The 14622-nt window shown below is 38.5% G+C and overlaps 1 protein-coding gene and 1 long non-coding RNA gene across 10 annotated transcripts in view; one reads left to right on the top strand and one right to left on the bottom strand.

The window, feature by feature from the left end:
• The window catches only part of KCNMA1 (potassium calcium-activated channel subfamily M alpha 1), a 904559-nt gene that overhangs the window by 568368 nt on the left and 321569 nt on the right, over nucleotides 1-14622 (bottom strand). The gene's annotated exons all lie outside the window — the stretch shown is intronic.
• LOC140521314 (uncharacterized) overlaps nucleotides 1-14622 on the top strand; it is a 28190-nt gene that overhangs the window by 1859 nt on the left and 11709 nt on the right. The gene's annotated exons all lie outside the window — the stretch shown is intronic.

Raw genomic sequence — 14622 nt, 5'->3', positions numbered from 1 at the left:
CTTACCTTCTAAGAATTTATATTCTATTGGAGGAAGTAATATGTACACACATGCATGTGTGTATATATGCATATCTACACAAAAAATGCACACAAATGTGAGGCAAGAAGTATTAGCAGCTATGGGGATTGAGAGGAAGAGCCTCATGTAGAACGTAGAACCCAAGCAGAATTTTGAAGGAAGATAGGAGAGAATGAAGAGCATTCTAGGCATGGGTCAGGAGGGTAGTAAGTACAAAAGTAGAGACAGCAGATAGTGTATTGGGCACGAAAAACCAACAGTCCAAAGGTCAGTTTGGTTGGACCATCATCTGTAGATCAATTGTTGATATATATTGGGTACCTCTAGTTTCAAACCTTGTTTGTGTGTCATGGCCGCCTTGGGCAGTGTCTAGAGAAGTCTAGAGATTCTTCTTAGACAAAATACATAGGGTTACAATTATATTGAAATAGTTACCAAAATATTAGACAAACAAATCCAAAGAAGATCCCAGGGTAAGAACTGCTGTTTTAAATTATTTAAAAACTTTAACCTTTGATTAATAAACTATTGAAAATAAACACACCAGCCACCCAATAATTTGCATTATCAAATTTGTCTCTTTTATTTCCAGCAAAGGTCAATTTTAGCCCAGCTCTCTGAATAGTCACCAATTCTAAGTAAGTTGGAGTGTGATTATTGTTACAATGAAACTGACAAGAGAGGAAAGCTAAAAATACAGTATAGAAAACATCACAGTAAGACAAAACCTAAGACGTTATACTTGATGGTGTCTGGCAGATCCATCTAAGACCACAGACCAGTTTCAGGAGATCTATTAACTTGGATGAGAGAAACAAATATATCTTTAACCTCTAATTGTGATTTATCATTTCCTTCAATTATTTATCTTGGCAATAAACCATTATTCTAGGCATGGGTCTAAAGATTTCACCAGATTGCCAAAGAACTTATGACACAAAAATGGCCACCCATACTCTAGAGAGGGTTTAGGGGAAGGCTTTCCAATGTCTCAATCTATAAAAAAAAGTATTCCTTGTAAACACAAGCCTCCTGTATGTCAACTAGTCACCAAGTTGATAAGCATTTACTGAGCACCTTCCTTCTTTGGGGAAGAAAGCACTGTCTTCTCCATTACAAACCCCACAGTCATTAAATTATACAAGGGCATTCAGGGGCTTTGATGAGTCTTCTCTGCATCTCCTCCAATGACTAGCATTGACTGGGTGCCTAGCAACAGTAGCAGTAGCAGCTTGTGGTTTTCTAGGGTTTTATAGTTAACAAGAACTTTCCTTATAACACCTCAAAATATAAATATTGTTATCCCTATTTATAGATGAGGAAACCAAGTTACAGAGAGATTCAGTGACTTGTCAAGGCATGTGACTAGTTAGTGTTGGAGAAAATAGTCACTCAGGTCTTTTTATTCCAAGACTAGAACTCTTTCCACTCTATCACCTACTACGGGCATATATTGAGTTAGTTGCTTGGAGAGAAAGCGAGGGAGAATAAGCAATATTACCAGTGACTGACAATTTATATAGATATTTGAGTTTCTAAAGCATTTTATATTCACTCTCTTACACATGCCTCTCAAAATCCCTATGACATAGGGATTATTCTCATTTTACAAATAACAAAACTAAAGCTCATTGGAAGTGATGGGACCTGCCTGTGGTCACACAGGTAGTATATGTTTGAGGTAGAATTTGAACCCAGGTCTTCCTGGGTTCTACATTTCAAGTCCAGCACTCTAACCACTGTGCCTGGCTCTCCAATAAAGATTAAGAAGATAGGCTCAAGACATACAATAATACAAGGCATCCTGTGATAAGTGTCCTATACATGGTATATACAATTAAGTGTTTAAAGGACTCTGAGAATCCTTTGTGAGGATTCTGAAAGATCTTTGTGGACTAGAAAAATCAGGGAAGACTCAGTCAAGTTTCTTCCCACCCAAGATTACCTTATATCTGCTTTGGATGTGTCTTATTTATATATAAATATATATGTTTGTGTTCCCCACTATTAATCTTGATGGCAGCATATATATATGTATATGTACATATATACATATATGTGTGTATGTATATATATGTTTATGTATGTGTATATGTGAATGTATGTATACACATATGTGTGTGCATTATATGTTACGTATGTGTATAGATATATTCACAAATATATACATATGTTATTTTTGTATCCCTAGCACAGTGCCTGGAGCTTAAAAGGTACTTAAAAATGATTGCTGATTGACTGAAGAAAATGGGATGTGGGGTAGATATATGGATAGGGGTAAAATATGCAAAAGGCAAAGAAGAAGACCTTCATGAAGGGATTCTGTGAGCATAGGTAAAGAAGCAGAAATAAACAAGGTACTAGACTGGCTGTAGTAGAGAGTTTATGTTGGAAAGTTTTAGTATAATAAAGTCAGAAAGATAGGATGGGACCAGTTTGTGAAGGACCTTGAATTTCAAGCTAAGAACTTTGAATTTTATCTTATGGATGAGGGTAGGCCACCAAAAGACCTCAAACTTTACCTTACCTTCCTTATAGAAATGTGGGGAAATGTAATTGACTATAATCTGGAAAGTGATCACAGGACTATGGATTCAAAGCTAGAAGTAACCTGAGAAGTCATCTATAACAACCCCTTCTTTTTACAAATGAGGAACTGAAGCCCAGAGAGGTTGCTATCTGCCAAGGTCACTCATTAAGAAAAGGAAACAATCACAATAGCTCTCCCAGGTAGAGAATGTTTTCATGACCTTGAATCTAAGGGAGAAGGATTTGTCATGTTTAACCCTTTATGAATGAATGCTATTGGTAGCAGACAGCACCTCCCTACCAGCCCCTTCCAAGACCTAGAAGACATAAAGACATTACTAGCAAATCATCCCATGATTAGACAGGAACTTCATCTTTAGCCCAAATGACAACATTGATCTTAATGATGAGAAAAAATGCTCCAAAACTCAATTAATTGCTTCTAAAGGAAAGAACTGTCATATATCATAAACAGCTTAGCAAAAAAAGATAGATGGAGGGGAGTGGACAGGAAGGGGAAAGACATAGGCCAAAGGTTCTGGTCTCCTTAAGCTCTGAAAGAAATCTATAAAATCTCAAAGTATTGAAATATTAAATCACTAGTTTAAAAAAAAAGAAAAGAAAATCTAGTGATTCCAGGAGAGAAATCAGTCTTCCCTGACAGTATTTAAATTGAATCTCTGTGAGCACTACCCATAATTTTAGTGGAAGTTGAAGCTATTAAAAAGTCGATGCACAAGATTAAAATTTAGAATGCTATTTTAATAATACCAGATTCTACTCCATTTCAAATGGCTGTCATTTTTAAGCTCCACCAATTTGAAAACACTTGACAAATTATGTAGGGCACTGAGGGATGGCAGACAGGAACTTTGAAGGCCCAGCTCAGCAGGCAAGCAATCCTACATACGGGAGAAAAAAAGCTCACCAAATTAATATGGTAGGAAAAGAGACCCCATCTCAGGAAAACCCACTTCTGCAAATCAGGTAACTGGGTTGTCATTAGGTATGTCATTTTCATTCTTTCTATTGAACTGATTAATAAGAGGAAAGAAAAAGAGAGGTAAGTGTAGGGGAGTTCCCAGGAGGAAAAAAATTGTCAAAAGATTGAGTAGGACTTGGATATCAGAAGAAAAAGAAAAAGTTTAACCTTGGCAAGAGAGTCCTCAAATCATTTTCAGAGACATCCTTCCCCTAGGACATGCAAAAAGACCTTTGACCTGTAGAAATAGCTTCAGTCACTAGCCCATAAAATACCTATTTGATCTGTGAGAAAGTTTTCCAGATGAACTTAGTAGCCAAATCCATCAGACACAAGAGTGTAGGAATTCTGATCCAATAAGCTTTACCCTCTAGGTACACTTGGACTAGACTGAAATGTCCAATTCACTCATGATTCTCCTCTTCAGTGATAATGTTGGCAACCTTATTTTCCAATGAGACCTTTCTACTCTTGCCATATTGGTCCTCTCACTCTCCGCCAACATGGTGGCATTCATTCCTAGCTCTGTGTTTTTGGCCAGGTTGGCCCCCTCCTCTCTCTTGATATACATCTTGCTCATCTCTTAAGGTCTAACAGAAACCCCACTTGCTCTGTTAATCCTTTCCCTTCTCCTCCAGTCTATAATGATCCCTCCCTTTTCTGAAGGCTTAGTTTCTATAGAGTTCACTTGGACACTTAGTGTTATCTTCTATGGGAGTCTGGTCTCACCAGGGAAAATGTAAACTTCTTAAATGGAAGGATGAGGTCTTTCGTTTCATCTCCTCTGGCAGCTGGCACACATAGCAGATGCTCAATAAATACTTGTTCCATTGAGTTAAGAGAGTCTCCTTGGGAATTAAAAGTTAATTGCCACCTTGAAGGTAAAAAAGAAGGTGAATTACTAATGTCCAGAAATTTTTTGCTCTACCCTTAGCAGAAACTCAAGTCTTACTTTTTACATCTTCTCTCTCATGTCTCTTCCAAATCAATAAAATATATTTTAGAAAATCATGTTAAATTTTTCCAGACTCCCACCCTGAAAGTACTTGGCCTCCCTCTCCACTATTACTTTGCTTTACTGATTATCATCAGTCACCTTCTGGGGGATCTAGCTATGACAACTTTGGTGAGAGTGGGTATTACAGAACTGGGAAGTGCCAATCTTCATCTAAAAGACATGACAGACACTATCATGTTTGTGCCTATATGCCTTTGACTGCAGCAATACTGAGCAACTCAGCTCAGAGCTGATTAAGAGAAGCGTGAAATTGAATATAGTGCTTCATCTTTCACCCTTCTCCATTATATGGGGCTAAGAATCTCTTCCCTGACTCCTATATCCAAGCACCCCTAACCAAACCAGAGGGAAAGGGATTTCAGATTTATGAACTACTCTTCATTTTCCAAAGATACCAGTGATTACTTCTTCTGCGTTTAATCAGCGAGACTTGGACTGAGTTTCTGAGTCTGAACCAGATGAGATTTAAGAGGCCATGAAATCCACTTCATACCTGACCAACAATCCCAAGTGATCACACAGCCTTTGCTTAAAGCCCTCTGATGAGGAGGAGTTCACTGTCTCCTGAGGCATCCCTTTACTCTTTTTGACAGTTGTAATCATTATTTATAACAACAGTTGGCATGAAAATGCCCTAGGTTTCCAAAGCACCCTTACAAAGGCTATCTCATTTTGATCTTCACAACAATACCATGTGGTGGGAGCTACTATTATCCCCATTTTACAAAAGAAGAAACTGAGTCTGAAAAGTTAGTGACATGCCTAGGATCACACAGCTAGTAAGTGTTAGGCAGAAGATCTGAACTTGTCTTCCTCACTCCAACACTACCTAACCACCTCTTCATAAGGAAATTTTATATTTTTCATTATTAAGAAGTTTTAATTCAGATGGGGAAGAAATCTGCCTCTTTGCCAACTTCTACTCATTAGTAATGATTGCACCTTCCAGGACCAAGTAGAAAAATCTAGTATCTCTTCCATGTGACAGCTATCATGTTTCCTGAAGACAGCTATCATGTTTCCTCTAAGTCTTCTTTTTGACAGACTGAACACCTCAATTTCTTGCAATTTATTCCTATGTGTGGCATAATCTTGAGGCATTCCACCATCTAGGGTGACCTCCTCTGGAATCTGAACACCTTATCCATGTCCCCTTTCAACTGTGGCACCCAGGGCTGAACATAGTCAACTAGATGGAAAACTGAGCAGAGCAGAGTAGAACACAATTACTTCTTGCTTAGGGCCTAACATAACTTCTATGGATCTGGTCACCATATCATACCGTTGACTCAAATCAAGCCTGACCAAAATCCCAAATCTTTTTGAAACAAACTGTTAAAGTCTTTGAAGGTATAGGCTACATCTTCTAAGGTTGACCCACTATACTGTTGTCATTCAGCATCATGCTTTGAATGGAAGTAATCAATGGAACTTCTTTGTGGAATAGGAATGTGTCTCTGGGAAGACGTCTTACCTAGTATGTCATAATCAATCTTAAATATTGATTTATGAAGGCAACTTATTTTTTTTAACTCAAGACTAAGGTTTTTAAATTAATCCTTTGAAACTATATCTTAATTTATTTGGATCAGTGTTCTAGGTCTGTCAAGCTCTTTTTGGATCTCATCTTTGTCATCCAGTATTTTAGCTACCCTTTCTAGCTTTCTGAAATTTGCAAATGTGATATATATATATATGTATATATAATATATATATATATGGCAGCTATATTAGTATGCAAGTCATTGATAAAAATGTCAAACAGCTCAGAGCCCAACATAGATACCTGGGGCACTTCAATCTTCTCTCCAATTAACACTGAACCATTAGTGATCAAATGACTTCTCTCTTAGCTTGCTCAGCCAACCACTTCTTTATCTTCCTAACTGTATCATTATCTGGTCATTCTTCATCTTGTCAGCAAAGATATTTTGAGAAACTTTGTCAAGGTCTTAGTAGAAATCAGGTAATTTACATCTACATCCCTCGAACCCTGATCTACCATCCTAGTGACATTGTCAAAAAAGGAAATGAGGTTAGTTTGTCATAACTTATGGTTTGGGTCAGACTGTTCAAGCCTAAAAATAATCTTGGGAAATGAACTGAAAATTAAAGTTACAAATTGCCCTGTCCAAACAACTGTCCCTACAACCTCATGACAGTGTTCTAGTACAGATGAGAACACTGTCTGCTTATCAACCTCATATCAACCTTCATCTTTTTCTCTCATGCAGCAATTTGGAATGTCATTGCTGCATTGCTTGCTGTGAACCACCTTCTCCACACTAAATTCATCTTCTATGCCACCGTCCAACTTCCTTTCACTCTCTGGTTCATGACTTATTTTATGTTTTTCTATTTAGGAAAAAAAAGCAATATCCAGCTTGTTTCTATTTCTAAAGATACACTTCTGGGGCTATAACCCAAAGTAGAAGAATGCCAGGGTCCTATACTCGCTGACAGAAAGGGTCCTGTGATTTCTGGGAGATACACCTTAAAGCATGGAGAGGAGCCCGAGAGATGTTATCTAACACTTGGCTGTCATAGACCTGATAACACAGTCATCCCTACTCAAGCCCTTCAGTGTGTGGTATTACCTTAAGACTTTAAGCAGTTTACTGTACTGTCCAAGGCACAAGACTTTGCCCAGGGACACACAGGGAAACAAGAACACCGAAGTATAAGGAAAGCCACTCAGGCAAATAAACTTCCTGGAAGCACACTGCTTGCCTTTCTACAAAGAAGTCTTGCCAACTACTTCCAACCATAACACATAGCTTGTATGCTGCTGTAGAGTAGGCTAGGTTGGAAGGGGCATCCCATGCCCTCAAAGAGTATACAATTCCAGATGAAACCAAAGGATCATAGGTTTTGACCTGGAAGGAATCTCAGAGGTTATGGCAACCTTCTTGTTTTGTAGAAGAGTAAACTGAGGCCCAGAAAGTTTAAATTGCCTTTCCAAGGTAACTTAGATAAGGTGGGAGAGTGTGAAAGAAAAGTGAGAAGTATAAGTAGAATGGAGACTGGAGTCTGGTAGACTTGGGCATCATGCAGATTTCCTTCCCCTGTATGGGAACTAGGATGATTTTTGCCTAGGCTCTGAGCACACATACACACAACACAGAACATATACTCTGAGAAAACAATAATCAAGGAAGCAATGACAAGAGCAGTAAGATCAAATTTTGGATTAGGCACAACCAAGCTCATCTCAAAATTTCTATTTCTGAAGGAGTGTACCTGCAATTGTTCTCCATCTCTCTCTGTCTGCATATCTCTTCTCTCTTCCCTTCTCCTCCCCTCCCACCCTTTCTCTCCTCTCTCTTTCCTTTCATTCTCTCTCCTCTCACCTCTCTCTCTCTCACCTCTCTCTCTCTCACCTCTCTCTCTCTCCCTCCCTCCCTCCCTCCCTCCCTCCCTCCCTCCCTCTCATGCACACATGCACATACACACACACACACACGTAGAACAAGAAGCAATGTATGGATGCTATAAGGAGAAAGATTTTGTTTCAATTAGGGAGGTCTAGGTTATCTGAGTCTTTTAAAGAATAACAGAAAAAGAGAGGAGAGGTGGCATAAACCCAAATGCAGAAGGAATGAGCACAGTTCAGGGGACAGGGAGAAGACCCATATGACTGAAGCAGAAAGTTCTTGGCTATAATTTTGCTTCATTAAATGTAATGATGACAGCGATAACAATATATGGCTCTGTGACACACACCCACAGTGACCACTCTTCTTTCATAGGAAAACAGAACACCCATCAGCCAAGAAACTCTACTCAAGGATGCAGGGACAGTAAGTGGTGCAAGACAGGAGCTATAGACCAGTCAGACACTCTGAACTCCCAGGGTGCCCACCAGGTTAAAGTCTTTCTTGAGATGAAAAAACCAACAACCAAAACAACAAAAAAAATCCATCCCCAGAAAAAATAAAACAGAAAATTCTACTGTTATTACAGAAACCAAGGCTACCTGCACATTGCAGAGGTGACATGGGGTAAACTCATTTCCTTCCTGTCAAGAGGATTTCCAAAAGGGTATAATCAGAAGTTAATGTGCACACCCATGGCTGAGCCCAGTGTGAGGGTAGGCAGATAATTGAGTGAAGTCTCTGTGATGTGGTGACAAGCTCAGATCCCCATCACAATGTGTACAAGGGTATTGTGGTGTGTGTGTGTATGTATATGCATATACAGTGGGTATATATTACATTTATATATGGATATAAATACATGTGGTATGTATAGATATATTATATATGTGAATATGTATGTATATACATATATAGCAGATATACTGGATGTATATATGCGTACTCATAATACATATGTGTGGCTGTGTATATGTATGTAAATACATATATGTAAATATGAATATATAGTCTATGTTTAGCATGTATATAGGTATGTATATTAAATGAAGCATATATAGGAGTATATGTGTATATTGTGTACACATATATACCTGTATAAACATATATACCTATATATACATATAAACCCATATATGTACATGTATATCTGTGTGTGTATATGAATGCATGCATGTATGCATTGGAATGACCGCCTATAAAACAGAGCCTTGTGCTTTCTCGGGGGAAACTTAACTTGGCCACTTCAGGGAAGTCTTGGATTTGACACAAGCATCTTCTGTTGGTACCAAGGTAATCCATGTTCCACACAGTGCTCCCTCAATTGTTTTGCTGTAGTCTGAGCCCCTAATTTTAACTTTTCTGCAGTTCCGTGGCTTAGCCCAGTGCTGGAATGAACAAGACCTCCACATGCAGAGAAATCCAGGCTGATGGGTGAGGTCGTACTCTTGGGGCTTTAGAGAGCTGAGTGGGAGGAATACTGGGCTTCCCCGGCTGGTTGCACTGTTTCTACAGAACCACTAGTAGCTATTGGGCCTTGGAATAAGTTGTCTCTTCTGGATATCTTTAAGAATCAGAAAGCCTCCACTCCTTATTTGGAATGATTTGAGGATAATCCGTACTAGAAACAGGGAAGTAGACAAAAGTCCTAGTTTGTCAAGTATTTCTTGATTCCATCTCTGTCCTGGGGAAGCCAGCACTTCAGTTAGCCATGAAGATAGAAAGATATGAAATGTCTAAACATAGACAGTATCATTTTGATTAAATGCCCAAGGGACATAATGGGATATTAGAAAGTGCACTGGATTTGGAGTCAGACAACACGGGTTCAAGTTCTGACTCAGTTATTTACTACATATATGACAACATTTGGCAACTCAATCTTTCTAAACATTGTCTATAAAAAAAAGAGGCCTTAAAGGTACATTTCAGAGCTTTCCACCACATGAATATTTTTAACCTCAAAAAAATCTAGCCCCCACAAAGAAAGATTTTAAAAGTTATGTTATTACAGAAATACTGATTATTACAGAAATGATCTAGCAATTGTGATAGGATTTTCAAGGACAGAGAGTGGGCTGGAGTGGAAACCACTACTTCATGGAAGAGGCAAGGCTGGGATTAAGGTCAGAAAACAGGAGGGGTGAGAAAGTTATGCTGGGTAGAAGAAACGGCATGGCCAAAGTCATAGAGGTGGGCAATGATCATGATATATTTTGGGACAGTGAGATTTTTTGCTAAAGCAGAGGCTTAATGTTGGAGGTTATTAGGAAAGCCTTTGCTCAGACCATCCTGTCTCCCTAGTATGCCTTTCCCCCTCCTATCTGCTTATCTCATTCCTACAGATCCATCAAAGTCTAAATCTATTCTGCCTTTCCTATAAACCTTTTACCTACTGTCTCAGCCCCTGTTGATCCCCACTCCTTGAGGATTGAGGATTGGTCCCCCTTCTAAGCTCACATTTCATGTAATCCACACCTCACTCATTTGAGACTTAGCCCTGCTGCTCTGTGTCATTAGTGATTTTTTTAATGGAAGAATACCTTGTCTCTCCACCACCAATAAAAGAGAGAAAGGGCCATGTCCTGTATCCCTTTACATCTCCTACTTAAATACTTGTGCATTCTCTACCCCTCAATGAATGGGTGTTGATACTGATGAAGACAAGACAGGAAAAGTTAGAACCAAACTGTGTAGGGCCTTAAATACCTATGAGTGACCCAGTACCCTCTGTAAAAGGCTTCCTTCCAAAGGCCTCAACAAGTCCATGGCAGATAGTCCACTTTTGAAGTTTTCTATAAAAGAAGGGAAAGATGCTTTAAAGGAGCCATGGAAAATTGGGGGCATAAGCCCTTGTGATGAGTACAGAATCAATGAGTAAGTCTCATCTCTAGAATTATGGATCTAGTCTGTCACTGGAAACAAATTTACATGGAGGAAGAAAGAGTTATTTTAAACAGAAATGAGATTCATAAAGGGATAGATATGAACCATAGCTTAACTAGATGCCAGTCAGCAGCTGAGAGACAGCAAGGTACAAAGAGTAAATCTCTAGATGTGGACTCAGAGGATCTGGCTTAAAATCTTGGCTCTGGCATTTATTATTGGGTGACCTTGGACAGGTCATTTAACCTCCATAGGCCTCAGTGTCCATATCTGTTAAATGAAGGGATTAGGTTAGATGACCTTAAAGGTCCCTTCTATCTCTAGATCTATGCTGCTAATACACAATGGCAGCTAGGGAATTAGAATCATTCACACTGCAGAGCTCACATCCTAACATATGGAAGGAAGAGAAGAGAAGATTAAATATTTGGATTATGTTAGGTACTTAAAAATATGTCCCAGTGTATGTTTGATTCAGAATAAACCATGATACAATGGTAGTTCCTCTTTCAGGGAATGTATTATTTGGCTTATACAGTCTACAGAACCTTCACCTTTCTACACACCAGGCTATTTTAATGCTTTCTCAGATGATGAGATTTTCATTGTGAGGGAAGGAGGCAAGATTGATACGCAAAAAGGAGATTATTCAATACACAAATTTAAAATCAGAGATCTTGAGTTCAACATTACAAGGAAGAATCATATCTCAAGAGATATGAGAGAAGTATAAAACTATAGAAGCCCAAACTAAAAAAATAATCATTAAATCTTTTTTAATATTTAAATAAAGAAATGGTAACCAAGGATTGAATCAAGGGCCAAAGGCAATTGTTTCACCTTAGCAGCAAACCATTTTACTTTCATTTTTCCTGAAGGGTTCTCCATGATTGTGTTCACTCTCTTCAATGACTTTTTAACTCAATCCCTTTACCTCTTATTACATTAGAAATACAGATTGTTTATTGGGAAGACCTACTTTGTTGTTGTTTAGGCATTTTTAATCATCTCCAATTCTCTAGGACCTCACTTAGGGTTTTCTTGGCAAAGATACTGGAGTGGTTTGTCATTTCCTTCTTCTGCTCATTTTATGCATGAGGAAACAGGCAAACAGGGTTAAGGAACTGCCCAGGATCACAGAGCTAATAAGTATCTGAAGTCGGATTTGAACTCAGGAATATGAGTTTTCTTGACTTCAGGCCCAACATTCTAGCCAATGAATAATGTTCCTTCTCCAACAACCCCTAGTTGGAGAAGGAAATGATCAGCTATTCCAGTATCTTTACTAAGAAAACCACAAATGGGGTTACAAAGAGTCAAACATGACTAAAACACCTGGAAGACCTGCTCCTTCTTTGCTAAGAGGACCATGTCCTCCTCTTCTATATGACTTATCTTTCCCAAAAATTCTGGCTGAATTGACCATCTCTTGAAGTTGACTTAGGCTTTTATTCCTGGTTCTTCCATTTAGATTCTATTTCCTCTTCCCCAGTGTTCAGACTAGAATTAAATCAGCATTGGGGAACCTGTGGCCTTAAGGTCATATGTGGCCTTCTAGATTCCTAAGTACAGCTTTTTGACTGAATCCAAATTTCACAAAACAAAGATCTAGGATCTAGAAGGCCACATGTGGCCTCAAGGCCATAGGTTTCCCACCCCTGGATCTAAAGGGACTATCAGAATTGTGATGGCTTTTAATTATGGATGATTTGTGGGATCCTGAGGCAAGGATGTTAGAACGCTGGTTTGATGAACAGAATGAATAATCACGGAACCCACACCCATGACTCTCACTGTCAAAACCTGGAATAACTGAAATCGCTGTGATAAGCATTCTTTCCTAAAGGGGTTTCAAAGTCTCAGGACAGAGTGTGCATGTGATATTTGGAGCAATTTGAAACTTATCCATGTAGAACCAATTATGTCTTTATAGCATGGAAACAAAAACATTCCAATTGCTTAGCACATTCAAATCAATATTTTCTTAATAACTCTTTTTGGCTCTTCCTCTTGAATTTGAAAACCAATTAAGAAGGAAAGAAGGTTAACAATATTAGTCTCCTGCCCTCCTCCCTCCATCCTTCCACTATTAATTTTACAGCATAGTAATTGGTACATCCCATCGCTTATTTTGTCCTTGTCCCTCAGGGATGAAGATTTGTACCAGTGTGAAAAATCACTCAGCAGAGCTTCGCTAGATAATTCAGGTTAAAATAATAATAAAATAACAAGCCTTCCATTTTCCTCCAGCACATGGAGATTTCTAGTTCATTCAATTCTTTAGCTATCTTTGCGGAACCCTCCATACACTAGTTATCACAGTTGGCTAGAATTGATTAAAAATTCATATGGGGAAGAAGACGACCTAATAGCTGCCTTTGAGTATTTAAAGGGCTATCACATGGAAGAGGGTTATTAGACTTTCTCTGCCTGGCCCCAGTGGGGAAAACTAGGAGTAATGAGTAGACATTGCAAAGAGATGAATTTAGAGTCATCATGAAAATCTTTTTTTATTCTAACTTAACAATGAAAACAAAAGCAATGAGTTACTACATGAGGCAATAATGATTTATGTTCACATAGCACTTTTTAAAAACACTTCATACAGATAGCAGATGGATAGATAGATAGATAGATAGATAGATAGATAGATAGATAGATTGACAAATGATAGAATAGGTAATAGATATATGGTGTAGATGACAGATGGATAGGATAGATGATAAATTGATAGATATGATATAGGTAGATAGGATAGGTGCTAGGTGGAGAGGTGTATTGATGGCAGATAGAATAGATGATAGAATAGGTAATAGATTGTATGGATGACAGATGACAGAAAGAAGGATAGGATAGATATAGATAAACTGATAAATAATAGATAACAAAGGCAGATAGGATAGATGATGGAATAGATGATAAATGGTATAGAGGACAGACAGATAGGATGTATGATAGAAAGACAGAAGAGATGATAGATAGTCAGTCATCAGATCTTCACAACAACTCTATTATTATCTCCATTTTGCCAGTGATGCAACTAAGGCTGAGAGAGGTTAGATGACTTGCCCAAGGTCACACAGTCAGTAAGAATCTAGGGCAGGATTCACATTCAGAGATCTTCTTAACTGCTCTATCCACTGTATCACCTAGGTGTATATGAGGTGGCAATAATTATTATAATTAAGAATAATGAAGGAACATTTATAAAGCATTTTAAGGCTTGCAAAGTGCTTTATATATGATAACTCATTCGATTTTCCCAACAACCCTGAGAGGTCGGGATTATTATCCACATTTTACAGGTAAGGACACTGAGGCAGACAAAGATGAAGTAACTTGCCCAGCAAGACAAAGTTGGTAAATGTCTGAAGCCACAGTTGAACTCAGTCTTACTGACCCTATCTCCATCACACTAGTCACTGAACTGCCTAACTGCTCTTTCTCACTGGACCTCTTTCAGCCTAAGCCAGATGACCAGTTGATGAGTGTCTTGTGGTATGGGTTATCTAGGTGGCTATTGATCACTTCCAAATCTGAAATTCGGTGATTCTGTACCATGCTCAATATCATAATGATCAGGATGATGATAACTAAGACATGATGACCTATATCATCATCATCATCATCAGGTCACGTTCTTCAGTAGACAATATTCCCAGTTCTATTGAGTATACACAGACATAGCATCCCATGAGTGCTCATTGACACCATACACCTAATTCATTGGTATCCCAAAGCTGGCATAATACACACACACACACACACACACACACACACACACACACACACAAGAATTAGAGCTGGAAGAA

The sequence above is a fragment of the Notamacropus eugenii genome, chromosome 1, assembly GCF_028372415.1.
Source record: "Notamacropus eugenii isolate mMacEug1 chromosome 1, mMacEug1.pri_v2, whole genome shotgun sequence".
NCBI lineage: Eukaryota > Metazoa > Chordata > Mammalia > Diprotodontia > Macropodidae > Notamacropus > Notamacropus eugenii.
The sequence above is the reverse complement of the archived record's forward strand: the minus strand, read 5'-3'. Positions and strand labels throughout refer to the sequence as shown.